Consider the following 14,973-nt stretch of genomic DNA (forward strand, 5'->3'; position numbering starts at 1 on the left):
AGAATGAAGTTGGGCCCCTACCACACACCATGCAAAATTTAATTCAAAATGGAGGTCTAAACGTAAAAGCTAAAACTCAGAAGAAAACACAGGAAGACATTCTCATGAGCTTGGATTTGACAGTGATTTCTTGGATATGTTACCAGAAGCACAGGCAACAAAGGACAAAATAGATTGGGCCTCATCAAAATTAAAAATTTTGTGCACCTGGGGTACCTGGGTGGCTTGGTTAAGCGTCTGCCTTCCAATCAGGTCATGATCTCAGGGTCCTGGGATGGAGCCCCACATCGGGCTCCCTGCTCAGCGGGAAGCCTGTTTCTCCCTCTTCCACTATCTCTGCTTGTGTTCGCTCTCTCACTGTGTCTCTCTCTGTCAAATAAATAAATAAAATCTTTGAAAGATAAGAAAATAAATAAAAAATTAAAACTCTGTGCATCAAAGGACACTGTTAAGAATATGAAAAGACAGCTCCTAGAATAGGAGAAAATCCTATCCAGAATGTAACATATAACTCAACAACAAAACAACAAACAACCCAACTCAAAAGTGGGCAAAAGCCTGGAGCAGGCCTTTCTCCAAAGAAGATACACAGATGGCCAACATGCACATGAAAAGATGCTTGGCTTATCGTCAGGGAAATGCAAATCCAGACTGCAATAAATTACCACTTCACGCCCATTATGATGGCTCTAATTTTGAATATTTAAAAGAAAAGAAGTCCAAAAAGAGGAAGTGTTGGCAAGGATGTAGAAAAATGGGAAACCTTGTTCAGGGCCAGTAAGAACGTAAAATGGTGAGGCCACTCTGGGAAATAATTTGGCAGTTACTCAAAAAGTTAAACAGGAGGTTCAGCAATTTCATTCCCGGGGATGGACCCCCACGAGTTAAAAGCAGGGGCTCGCACATGTCCTTGCATACCAAAGTCCATCTCTGCACTATCCACCGTAGCTGAAGGACAGACACGGCTCCGGTGTTTATGAAGAGACGGACAGACAGACGAGATGCCGTCTATACACACATGGGGATAATTGCTGGTTAAAAAGGAAGGATATTCTGACATGCTACATGGGAACAAGATGCTGGGTAGAAAAAGCCAGATGTAAAAGGACAGATACTGTGTGATCCCACTTACCTGAGGTCTATTGAGGAATCCAACACACAGAGACAGAAAACAGAGATGGTATCAGGGGCTGGGGGAGATGGGAATGGGGAGTCATTATTTAAGAGATAGAGAGTTTCCCTTTCAGTTGATGAAATTCTGGAAATGGATAGTGGGGAAGGTTGCACATTGTGAAGTAAGTACACTTAAAAATGGCTAAAATGGGAAGTGCTAATTACGTATATTTTACCACGATAAAAAAGTTAGTGGTTAATTCCTAATTTCCCTGAGCCTCAGTCTCCCCACCTGTAAAATAGCAGTAAGAAGGTGTGCCTTGTCCGTTCTGAGGCTCAATGAATTAAGGCGGGAGGAAGAACCCTGGATACATCCAAGGACAATTACAGGTCAGGCAGCGCTGTTCCTCTCCCAGCCCTAGCATGCCATTGCAGCCAAATCTGAGGCCTTGACTTCACCAAGGCAGAGCTGGCTATTGATTGCAAGACCTGAGGCTAACACAGGCCAGTCCTTTTGGAACTGGGACTTTTCATTTTTGGGATATTGTTTATCTTGGAACATTCATCACAGTGAGTTCCTCCCCAGTCAAAAAAGGGCAATGAGTGTGGGAAATCATTAGCATTTCAAGGCGCTGAGAAGTCCTGCAATTTAAAAGGCACATTTAATCATAGCTGAACGTGAGATTTTTCAAAACTTCTTGGAGAGTGAGTCCTTTTTTCCCATGAGACATTCACAGACTACTTTAAGAGAAACGTTTGTCAAGACGCATTCAAAGGTGAAAGACCAAGTAGGCCTGTGAGTAAAGACACATGGCCAAGCCATGGAAACAGACACACCCATAATTCTGTGATTTCTCGCCCTTCATTCACTGCATTCATTGGAGATCAGTTACATTGCCCCGAAGCGGCTCAGGATTCTCTGTGTTCACTTACTCATGCATTCAGCCAACCTTGACTGCATACCTACCCCGTGCAGGGGCCGGGAGCCCCCACCGCCCAGCCGTCAGGGCAGTCACAGCCGAGGTGGGCCAACAGAAAGTAGGCCCACTCTATTCTGCATTCCAGGGTGGAAGAGGCTATTTGGAAACCTGCTTCCCCTTGAACTGTGGCAGCACCAAGAATGGGGTTTCTGAAGTCACCAGAGATGCCCCAACCCTGCCACCATCGGGGGGGAGCAAAAATGCCCCTAGAGAGACAGCTCCATGTTTCTTCATTTCTCCAGGGATCCAAGAAAGCAGAACTTCTGAATGGATTTTCTAGGTATTTGAAGCGGAGACTTCAAATTAGCAGCCCTCACGTCAGTCTGTTTAACTTAACGCAGCATCTTTAAGAAATGACCTGCCCGTGAAAGAAAGGCTTCACATTAAAATTTGAATTTCCATCATCATTTTTATTATTTTTTAAATGACTGGACCATCTGACATCTTTGAGCCCACATTCTAGTCGCTGCAGCTGTCTGGAGCTTACTGTCTCCCTCAATTTCCCTAGTTCCCACTTGCCTCCACTGATTTTTGCTTTATTCTGTGCTTTCTCTTTCTTTCTTTTTTTTTTTTTTTTTAAGATTTATTTATTTGAGAGAGAGAGAGAATGAGAGTGGCGGGGGGTGGGTGGGGGGCGGAATGGCAAGCAGATTCCCTGCTGAGCACGGAGCCCGAGGCCGGGCTCTATCTCATGACCCTGAGATCATGACCTGAGCTGAAACCAGGACTTGGTTGCTCAACAGAGTGAGCCACAGAGGCGTCCCTATTGTGTGCATTTTCTATCTGGAATAAACATTTGAGTTTATAATCTCTGTTAAAGATGTTGCACTCTCCCCCTCCCCAAATTGTTCCCCAAATGTAATATATATAAATGTAAATATAAATATATATATACATATGTTTTATATATATATGTATGTATGTTAGTTATATGTGTATTTGTATATATATGTATATGTGTATTTGTGTATATATATGCATGTATGTTATATATATATAACATACATAGGCATTTCTCTCTTGGGTCCCCTCTGAGAAGACACATCGTAATATGTGCTTATGATGAAAACGTGGATTGTCATCCCAGCTGCCCTGTCTGGGACTTCTTGACCACTGCTATCGGTTTTCCCTATATAGCTCTCCTGACTCGGATTTCCCTGTGCCTGTAGCATAGCCAGTTATTTTGAAAACAACCAGTTACTGTTACCCAGTGCTTTTAGAAAACCAGCGGTAACATTTACCCGAAGTTTTCTGTGGGTGACACACCTCTCTTGCTTTCCAAACAATCAGCTGTAACAGGGACCAGCTATTTTCTCAAATAGCTGGTTGTTTCAAAAATTTTTCAAAATAGCTGGTGGTTTCACTGAATTTGCCCTTCATTTTTCACTTGCCGGGGTTTGCAGATCTCCCGTCAGTGGGGAATGAAGTTGGGGTTACTTCTCCAGTGACTGGCAAGATCAGGAGGGGACGGGGTGGAGGGACCGGCTTGTGCTATGGCACGCATACTAACGTGCCAGGTCCCTGCGGGCATCCTCGCTACCCCCCGACCCCCCAACACCTGCCCCTCTCAGGCTTTCTGAGCCTCAGTTTCTCATCTCCACTGTGCGGATAGAAAGGGCTGTAAAATGGCATATTGGTCTCTGAGAGAGCATCTTGTCCAACGGGCAAGATGTTGGATTGTCCAACTGGAAACTGACACACAGAGAGGATATGAGACGTAACTAGCTCAAAGGCACACAGGGGCGGAGCAGAACTAACATGTTCTAATCTCCCAGTCAGTGTTTCTTCCTTGACGCTGGTGTTTTCCAGCCATCAGGAATTCAAGGAACTCTTCCATAACTTCTGCCGAGTGATATATCCCTCATATCCATAAAATGAGGCCCTTGATCATTTTTAGAAATCAATTCACTATTTTCACATGAAACTTTGTATCATTACCATAGACGGAAGACCATGATCGTTTTACATGGACAGAAGGTAATTGTACAAATAAAGACATTAAAACACAAAATTGTCATGAAATGCTGGCTTCATGCTGTCATTTGCCAGTCTTCTGTTAACAGGAGGGTTAACAGTTGCTAAGAAAGGAGATAGCCAGGTGAATGCCTCACAGAACCCCCTTCCTTGATCTAAGGAGGAGAACTGGAAGAAAATAAAAAAGGGAAATAGCTTTCCCCTGGATAGGTCAATGTCCTTTAATGTCACATGTGTGCTCCCAGCACCCACGATATCAATTTCTGTGCCTCCACATGCCCCCAAGTTTGGCTCCATGGACAGCGTGAGAACACATCTCCAATGCATGGCAGAGTGGCGAGCTTTCTGTTGACATTATTATTATTATTACTATTACTATTATTACTATGACCATTGTCATTACACAAAACAACCATCTTCGGGGCTGTATCTGTCAACTTCCCCCTCAAGATCTTCTGAAGAAGATCTGAACCACAACCGAGGACTTGTCCAGCATTGTGAAGGCTCAGACCAGAAAGGAAGCTAAAAGCCAAAACCAAAAAGCCAAAACAAAACAAAACAACAACAAAATGGAAATCACCCCCATATCATCCAATTTGAGGCAAAGCCGGAACTGTTTCCCTGAATCCAGAGGTGGGGCTCTGAAGACCACAATCATGTCTGAAGACACTTGTGGGCCAGGCATCTTCGCGGTTCTCCAATCGCTCTCTCCTCCTTCACTGTGAACTTTGTGTCCTACCCAGTAATTAGTACTGGCAGCCTTAGATTGGCTCTTTTGTTTTCATAATTCATTTACTTTTGATGATATCATAAGGAGTGTATAAATTTCAACCCCCTCCCCTTAATGTCCTGGCCCCATGCCCACCTCCACTAATACAAAGACACTAATTGCTCTTCACTCTTGTGCCAGGCACTTTGAAAACATCTTTGGCTAATGGATGGAATTAACCTTGTTTAACGTACAAATCAGCAGCCTAATTTGCCATGAATCCCGACTCTGTGGCTCCATATACTGTGGCTGGGAGGAAATGATTTCCCACTCTCCCCTAGCCATACTGGGAAAGAAAGCTGGTGGTGCCCACATTAGACACACCTTCCTTCCCCTGGGCTCCCCCTCCCCCTCCTATGGCATTTGAGCTGTGATCTTTTCATGGGGGGGTCCCCCTTGATGGAATGGCAGCCCCTAGGGACACTGCCAATCAGGCCCTCCTAGAGCCCACCAAACAGAAAGACTCCCAGACCAAAGGAAGAGGCCTGAACCACATGGTTCGTTAAGTCCACTGAGAACAGAAGGTGAGACGCAAGAGGAGAGAGAAGGGGCAGCGGTGGGTCAAGGGAGCACGCACATGAATCCTAGGCTGTGTGATGCTTCTCTGTCCTGGCTCTCTGCCCGGTCAGCCTACCTCGCTGACAGTGAGGTTATGAAAAGACCAGAAGTGCAGGTGGGCACTTGCTCTCTTCTGATTTGCACTTCGTTCACCCCACAGCCTTACTTCTTCGTTTCTCTTGTTCTCAGTAAAGCATAATTGGATGTTCTTAGCTCATGGTGGAAACTCATGTAACAGATTTCCATGCTGAGCCAGAAGTGGCCATGGGGAGATCTGGAGAGAGCGTTCCAGAGGAAAGAGAGAAACACTCCCGATCCACCTAGCTGCCTGAGTCACAACCCGTCAAGTCTCAGACCTCCCCCAGTGCCAACCACCTTGGCTGTGGCCACCAAACGGCTGTGGCTGAGAGCAAGGTTTGGTGGGGGTGGGGTCACATGGACCTGGGTTAGAATCCTGGTTCTACTGCCTACCGGCAGTGTGTCCCAAGACAACTGACTTCCCTGTCTTAGCTTCTGTTTCCTCAGCAGGAAAAGGGAAGTGAGAACCATTATGTGGGAATTTGAGAAAATGCACGTGAAGAGGCCCTTTCACATGGTAGGGACCATCTTGTTACAACAGATATGACTTGAGTGCTTATTATGTGTCAGGTGCAGTGTTAGCAGCTGAGGACTATGTTGGAATAAGCCAGAATAAGCCTGGCACTGTATCTGCCCCCCAGGGAGCTTATATCTTCTTGGGAAGGCAGATATTAAATAGACAAATATACCATTATCACCTGTGCTGAATGAGTACTGCAGTGAGAACAGGGTCTTGTGCAATGTGGCCCAGCCAGGAGTGTGGGTGGGAAGGATTCCCTGGGCAAGGAGGAGCAAGGGGGAGCCAGAAGAAGGCTTTAGGGTTCTTCCTGCCAGGGAGGACAGCAGGTGCAAAGATTCCAGACTAGAGGGGGCGGGTGACATGAAGGGGCATTGAGCAAGATGGAGGAGATGACAGGAGGTGAGGCTAAGAGGCAGGCGGGGCCCAACTTGGCCATGGCCTTGCCAACCCATTAAGGAGGCTAATTTTTGCAGTGAGTGCGGTAGGCATCACCCACTGGCTTAACCAGGGAACCAGACAGGAAGCAATTGCAGTCTTTAACTGTTGTGGAGAGAAATCTCGGTGCAATGGCAGCCTCCAAGTACACCTTCAGGTGGATCTCCCAGAGACCACCGCGCAGAGAGGCTCCTGAGCCCACGCTTTATTGAGGCCATGTAAATCCTGCAGTGAGAAGCCGGGGGAGGGAGAGGGTGTTGGCTAGCACAGTGGGTGCAGGTGAGGGGGTGGACAGCAATGTCCCATGTCTACAGAGTTCCCATGCCCACCCCACCCCCCACCGCGTCTCTATGCTACGTCAGTTCCTGTCGACCTTCCCAGCTGATGAGTCTCTGGGTGGAAGTAGCAGGCAGGTCCTTCCATTAGGCAGAAGGATCATGGGTGGATTCATTCTCTTCCAGTTCTTCTGTGGTTGTATCTCTCCTTCAGTCCCATCTGTCACTTGGACAACTTCTGTGATGAGGTTGTGGAAGGGTCCTTCCCCAGATGACACAACTATTTTGGCACCTCTATCTGAATATTTGGTTTTGGTCCCTGGCTCACATGCACTGATTCTCTGAACAAGGCTTACTGATCCACTGTGTCCAGGCACTGAGGATGGGCCAGGGGTCAAAGCTAAGTCCTGGCCCCCAGAGCTTACATTCTAGAAGGTGAAGGCCCATAAAGATCCAATGAAAAGTAAATATATAGTATGTCTCATGGTGATAACATTAAAGCAAAACAGGATAGAGAAATGGGGCAATCCCTCAAGGAAGTAGGATTGCTCTGTGTGTGTGTGTGTGTGTGTGTGTGTGTGTGTGTGTGTGTTTTTTTTTTTTTTTTTGTTTTACTACATTGGGGAAATCCTGCAAGGAGGAGTTGCTATGTAAGTTGGGGGAATTGAGTGAGGACCCAATGCCTATCTTGGGAAGGAGTGTTTCAGGCAGAGATAAAAGCATGTGCAAAGGCCCTGAGCAAGCAGGGAATAGCTTGGCAGGATTTGAGTATCAGGAAGGGGCCAGTGTGGCTGGAGTGGAGGGAGGGAAGAGTCAGATCTTAGAGGCCCTGGAGATGGAAAAGTCACTGCGGGCGGGGGTCATCATCCAATGGACCATGTAGAGAGATCCTCTATTGCTGTGGGGAGCCTGGGTGGGAGTAGGGAGAGCAATTAGGAGGCTGTACAGATAACCCAAGTCCCAGGTAGTTCAGGTCTTTGAAAGATTAAGGGGAACCTGTGAAAGGGGTGTGACCCTGTGCCAGTGTAGAACCCCTATCTGTTAAATATAATCACATCCAGGCCATTTTGATACAAAGGAAGTAAAGCCCAGGGGAAAATGGCTCACTAAACATTACTCAGCAAATTAAAGGCAGATTTCCTGACTACCCATCATATAACTGCTTCTGGCAACAGAATCTCTCAAACATATGGTATCTCCATCGGTGTGTCCTACTGTTGGAAAGTCAGGATGGCCTTGTGTTTTGTTTCCATTATAGAAAGGACAGAGTGAACCAAATGTTGACTTCCTAGGTTGTCATTGGTCAGATAGAATGCAGGTGTCATGGTCCTGGCAGACATCACATTCAGCTAGTGGAGTCAGCCGCCTTCTGCATGTGTGGGATTCCCAGGCCACTTCCCATATAAGGAGAGGCCCCAGCTAGGGCCAGGACTCTATGGTCCTGAGAGCTCACGGTCCTCTCCTTATACTCTCCTGCTGTGAATGCCGCTTGTAGCATCCTTCTCTGGCCTGGTCAACCCCCTCGGTTACCTCTTTCTCTACATTAGGACAGAAAGAAGGGCAGGATGTTAGGGTCTGACCACTAAGGACTTTACACACAAATCAAAAACATGGGCCCCATTCTGGTGACACCCTCCGTGAGGATGAAATGAGAGGACATAGCACAGGGGACAGCACACCGCCGAGTGCCTGCCATGGTGCCGACGCCTATTCCGTGATAGCTTTTCCCCGAAGCCTTGGATTTAACATGTCCCATCCTTGAGACCTTGTGCCAGGTTTTGACGAATACACTCCACAAAATCAGTAGTGGAGGAGGAACATGGAAAGAGTCTCTTGCCAAATTGTTTGGAAAGTTCTGGAAAGCCATCTGCAACTCGATGGCCTGTCCACGTGGCTCAAGTGGAGGCCAGCCACCAGGAGCTGGGTGATGGTTGGCGTCCTGGAGAACTTTCCCCTAGTCGAGGGACAGCATTCAATAGCCGGGACCTCAGTCCACACTTACATGGGAGGCCAGCATCTAGGGCCTTTCTGCTGAGTCCCCAGATACACTCACATGGTACACACTCCATCCCAGGACTATCCACCCAGGCCAGCTAGAAATGCAGCTTGCCGGCCCAGGCCATCCCTGACCTCCTGCAGCTGCAGTGTGACCCACACAGATCCACTGAAATAGGACGCTCAGTCACTAGTCACTGAAGAAGCGAATGAATGTCTCAAAGAGCTTGTGGATCAGCAAGCTTAGCTTACAGAGGCAGATGTGGGGGGCGGGGTGGGGGAGCACTGACATGTAGGCTCCTACCAGCAATCATGTAGTTCATATAAAATTTTCTAAATCTATAATTCCTTCTGTCAGGGGCTGTGCTAAGAGCTGTCTATGCCTCCTGCTGACAAAGAGGGCTGTCTCCAGCCACTGCCACCAGCACCTTGGCCTGCACCTGCCAGCCTCTACCCGCCCCAGACCCCTCTTCCTGAAGGTTCCAAGGTGGCCAAGGACACACCAAGGATGCAGACTGAGGCTCTAGGGTACCTTTGCAACACACCCGGGGCGCCAGAAGCTGGCGAGAAATGGCAGCCTCTCCCTCCAATCTGCAGGGAGGAGGCATGCTGGGAAAGGAAGGGAAGCCAATGCAAATTCTGAGGTCGGAGGCTGTTTCAAAGTTATTTGCAAGGCTGGCCGAGTTGGGCTCAAAAACAATTTTTTCTTTTTTTTTTTTAAAGAATAGATTTAGATTTATCAAAAAAGGTTGTGAAGATAGTACAGAATGTTCTCATATACTCCACACCCAGTTTCCTCTATTATTAGCATCTTACGTGAGCATGGTACATTCATCACAGTAAATGAACCGATATTGATACGTTGCTATCAGCTAAAGCCTTATTCAGAGTTCTTCGAATTTTGCCTAATGCCTCATTTTGCTGTTCCAGGATCCCATCCAGGCTACCTCATTGTAATAAGTCATCCTGTCTCCTTAGGCTCCTCTTGGCTGTGACGGTTGCTCAGACTTTTATTTTTTATTTATTTTTTAAAATTTATTTATTTTAGAGAGAGAGAGTGCATGTGTGAGTAAAGGCGGGGCAAAGGGAGAAAAATCTCGAGCAGACTACCCACTGAGCACAGAACAGAGCCAGACACAGGGCTCAATCCCATGACCGTGAGATCACGACCTGAACCAAAACCAAGAGTCAGGTGCTTAACTGATTGAGCCACCCAGACTTTTACAGTGTATGATAAGCTGGACGGTTTTGAGGAGTGCTGGTTAGGTATTTCATAGAATGTTCTTTAATTGGGATTTAGCTGATGTTTTTCTCAAAATGACACTGGAATTCTGGGTTTGGGGGAGGAAGGCTACAGAAATAAGGTGCCGCTCCCATCAATTTTTATCAAGTGTACATGCTATCAACATGACTTCTCACTGTTGATATTGACCCTGATCACCTGGCTGAGTAGTTCGTCAGGTTTCTCCACTATGAAGTGACTTTCCTTCTCCCTGTTTCTGTACTGTCCTCGTGGGAGGACGTCCCTATGTGCAGTCTGTATATAATGGAGCTGGGAAGTCTAATTTAAGTACATAAATTATTTGGAATCCTTTTGTATGGGAGGGTTGTCTCATGCCCTCACATATTTATTCAGTAATTTATTTACATCGGTATTAATCCATGGGTACTTACTTTGGGTTATAAGCCAAGACTGCTTTATTTTGTTCCTCAGATTGGTCTAGGCTTGACTGTTGGGAGCTCTTTCAGTTGGCTTCTTTAACATACCATCATTTTGTTTATTTCTTTTTAAGCAATCCCTTAGTTTTTGGCACTACAAAATGTTTCAGGCTCATCTTATAGATTTCCTGACCCAGTCCCAGATCAGCCATTTCTCCAGGGAGCTCCCATTCCTTTTATTGAAGAACGGTATTAGAAACCAAAATCTCGGTGTTGGGTGTGCTCATTGCTGTAGAGGGGTCATTGCTTCTAGGTCCTCTCAGCTGAAAGAGAAAGGAAAGCTATGCATGTAGAGTAACTCATGTATATTCACATCTATAAATATTCTCTCTATATCTGTCTGTATTTATATGGAGCTAAGCATGAGTTCATACTGATGCCTCCACCTCCTGTCCATTATTCTATGGGTCATTCTAGTTTTTTCCTCTTGGCTGGTGGTAACTTCCTACTCCAATAGTGACAAACATGGCTACCACCAACAACCACCCATTTACTTAATTGTCCAATGGAGATATGCATGTATTGTGGTTTCAGAATTGTTTACCTGCCCCGCCCCCCAAGAGGAAACAACTTTATGAACCAGAGTACAGTACTTCTGTGTAGTTCCTTCTGCATTTAGTCTTGCAGACAGTTTCTACAGCTGTCTTCATCACCACCCCTTTCCAGAAGGCAGTTTCATGCAATTAGCATACAGTTAGATTATTTTGTCACAACCTATATTCTATCCGAAGATCCCCCAATCTCCTAAATGACTTTTTAAGAATTTGCTTCCAAATTTGCTTCCAAAGGGTTCACTCTTTTCTGTTAGGAAGTCCTACAGACTTTGACAAATGAATTGCATCATGTATCCATCCTTAAAGTATCACACAGAATAATTTCACCACCCTAAAATTATTCCTGTGCTTCATCTGTCCCTGGGAACCACTGATCTGCTTATTGTTTATATAGCTTGCCTTTTCTGTAATGTCCCATAAATGGAACCACACAGTATATAACCTTTTTATACTGGTTTCTTTCATGAATAAATATGCACTTAAGATTTATTCATGTCTTGGGGCACCTGGGTGTCTCAGCCGGTTAAGCATCTGCCTTCGGCTCAAGTCATAATCCCAGGGTCCTTTATCGAGCCCCTGGTGGGACTCCCTGCTCAGCAGGGTCTCCACTTTTCCCTCTCTCTCTGCCACTCTCCTGGCTTGTGCTCTCTCTCTCTCTCAAATAAATAAATAAAACCTTAAAAGATTTATTCATGTCTTTGCATGATTTGGTAGTTAATTTCTTTTTATCGCTGACTAATATTCCATTGTCTGGATGACTACAATTTGTTTATCCATTTACTTACTGAAGGACATCTTGGCCGCTTCCAACTCTTGGCAATTATAAATAGAACTGTTATAAACACATACGGGCTGGTTTCGGTGTGGACTTGTTTTCAGAGCAGTTGGGTAAATGCCTAGGAGTATAACTGCTAGATCTTATAAATCACCACTTTTAATCTTTTTTCTCTGACAGAACATTGATGTACATAAAGCACTTCTTTCTCCCCTATCACAGTTAATTTCGTCTGCAAATGAGCCCTGTGAGGGAGGTGTACCAAACAGAGGTCTTAGTTTAGGTACCAGAAACTGACACTTAGGAACTTGAACGACAAAGGACTGGCTAGCTCCTGGGAGCCCATAGCATCAGTGACAAAACTGGAGAAGGGGGCCTGGAAAATGAATGGCCAATAAGGAGTGGTGGCAAGACTCCAAAGATTTTTTTTTAGAAATACTCTGGTTAACGTATTGCTTCCATTGGCCACCGGATGGCGCTGATGATACTGTCAGAATTGATCTTCCTTAAAATTCAAAGTCCTAGGCAGGAACAACTGGTTAACCCAAAAGGCCTCTGAGGACTGATCTCAAGGGTGTTACAATAAAGTGAAGGGAGAGCAAATACATACTATCCATGACCCTACTCACCCTCCTAGGAGGTGATGGGGCCACAAAGTAGAAAGAGTCCCTAAAAGACCATGTAGAGTAGAGTCATTCTGTCCACCAAACATCAGGACAGTGGTGTAAGCAAGAAAACTTCTATGGTGATGAGCCATTATGTGCTGGGGTCTATGTGTTGCAGATGCTCAGATGACCCTAACTCTACATGGGGGACCTTGGCCAGGCTTATGAGATTGCACTCTATGATGGATACAGTGGGGAGCTGCAGGAGGGTTTTAAAATGGGGAATCAGAAGTCGGGCTCAAAATGTGGGCAGAAATACCTTGTAGGGGCTTGGTCTTTAGAGAAAAATTCAAAGCCATGGTTCTAGGGTTAGGGTCTAAAATCACAGTAAGAGCAGGAGTCAGGCTGACCCATTTATCTTAGGGTTTCTCATGATTTATTTTTTATTTTTATTTTTTATTTTTTTATTTAATAGCCACCTAAGATCTTTAGGTGGCTATTGAGTTGCCCAACTATGAAGCTTGATGAGAACAGGTATGCCACCCAGTGTGATAGACTGAAAAGTGACCCCTCAAAGATAGCAAGTCCTAATGCCTGGACCTATCAATCTTACCTTATCAGGCAAAAGGGACCTTTGCAGATATGATTAAATTAAGGATTTGGGGATGAAGAGATTATCCTAGACGATCCAGGTGGGTCCTAAATGCAATCCACAACATCCTAAGAGAGGAAGAGGGAAATTTGACACACAGAGGAGGAGACAATGTGAAGCTGGAGACAGAGATGGGAGTCCCACAGCCACAGGCCATGGACTGCTAGCAGCTGCGAGAAGCTGAAAGAGACAAGGAGCGGATTCTCCCCTAAAGCCTCTGGAGTCTTTGATTTCGGCCCAGTCATACTAATTTCAGACTTGAGGCCTTTGAGACTATGAGCGAATGACTTCTGGTAGTTTGAAGTTACCTAGTTCATGGTAATATGTTATAGCAGTCCTAAGAAATGAATACACCTAGGAAATTACTACTAGGGAAGGGTTAAAGTGCGTACAATAGAAAGAGGGAGTGTTTTGGATAAAAGTAGACCTAGAATCAAATTCTACCTGGTAAGTAAGACCTTGGACAATAATATTAACACAGGCCTGGTCATATATAGCCACTCCCTGTCCTGTGCCAAGGCAGACGTGGCTAGTCGATATCAGCATTGTTTCCCAGATAGGGCTCAGAATACATTCCAACTCAACTGTCTTGGCATCTGTGAAAACTGAGGTGTAAAATTACACTCAGTGATCATTCCTGTAATAACATTAACCATCATCCACTGGATACCTACCATATACCACATATTTTAAACATCCTATTTCATTCTCCTATCATACCAAAGAGACCGTTCTTTTTTTTTTAAGATTGTATTTATTTATTTGTGCGTGCACACGAGAGAGATGAAGATAGCGAAAGAGAGCATAAGCCAGGAGGAGAGGGAGAAGCAGACTCCCCGCTGAGCAGGGACCCCCCAACTCCGGGCTCGATCCCAGGACCCTGAGACTGTGACTTAAGCAGAAGGTAGACGCTTAATGGACTGAACCACCCGGGTACCCCAAGACAGTTCTCTTCTTTGCCCTGGTTTATAGGCAAGGAAATTGGAGTTCAAGTATCATTTCCAATTACACAAAGCTAGTAAGTAGCAGATCTGTTACTCAAAGCCAGGTCTTTGCTGACGCCAAGTGCCATTCCACCATGATGTACAACCAGTCTCTTGGATTTTGAAGCCTCAGTTTACCCCTCTGTAAAATGGGAGTGCCAATCTTCACTTTAAAGAGCATATGTGAGGACTCAGTGAGATCACTAGTAAAGGCAGGGAACCTAGGAGACTGGCTGGGAAAGTCTGCCCTGGGAAAATGTTAGTCCACCGGAGGCTGGGCCGGACCAGAGGTCAGGCCAAGGTCTGTCCAGGCTACAGCCAGGGCCTGGTAGTGGTGGGAAAGCTCAGCCCACACCCTGATACATCTCCACCCCACCGTTTGGCCTTTCTTCTCTAGAGGGACCACACCTAGAGAGGGAAGAACAGTTGGGTCATCACGACTTAGGACAGAGTACTCTATAATGTCATGTTGAGCCATGGGTCTCTCCAGGACAAGGAATTACAAAAAAAATTATTTTTTGAAAGTTTATTTATTTATTTGAGAGCAAGCACACACCAGCAGGGGGAGGGGCAGAGGGGGAAGGAGACCAGACTTCCTGCTGAGCAGGGAGCCAGATGCAGGGCTTGATCCCAGGACCCTGAGATTGTGACCTAAGCCACCCAGGTGTCCCAGCACCAATAGTCTTTGAACCAGGGTCTAACTAAGGATGTGGGGGAGGAGACCCAAACAGTCTGGAGAGGAATAGCGTTCTGACATGTTCTCCTGAGCCCTCTGGGGACTCTTGTCCTATTTTCGGGAGGCAGATTGAATCAGAGGAAGAAGAAGGGGTTTTAGCACTAGACAAAGTGCCCATGTGTTTAGATAGACCCTGGCCTTCCTGACTGCTGGCTGCATTGTCTTGGAGGAGCTCCCTTACTTCTTTCTCTGAGCCTCAGTTATCTCATCTGTAAAATGGACATATGAACTCCCATACTCCAATACGCCATG

This window comes from Martes martes, assembly GCF_963455335.1.
Source record: "Martes martes genome assembly, chromosome: 5".
In the NCBI taxonomy this organism is placed as follows: domain Eukaryota; kingdom Metazoa; phylum Chordata; class Mammalia; order Carnivora; family Mustelidae; genus Martes; species Martes martes.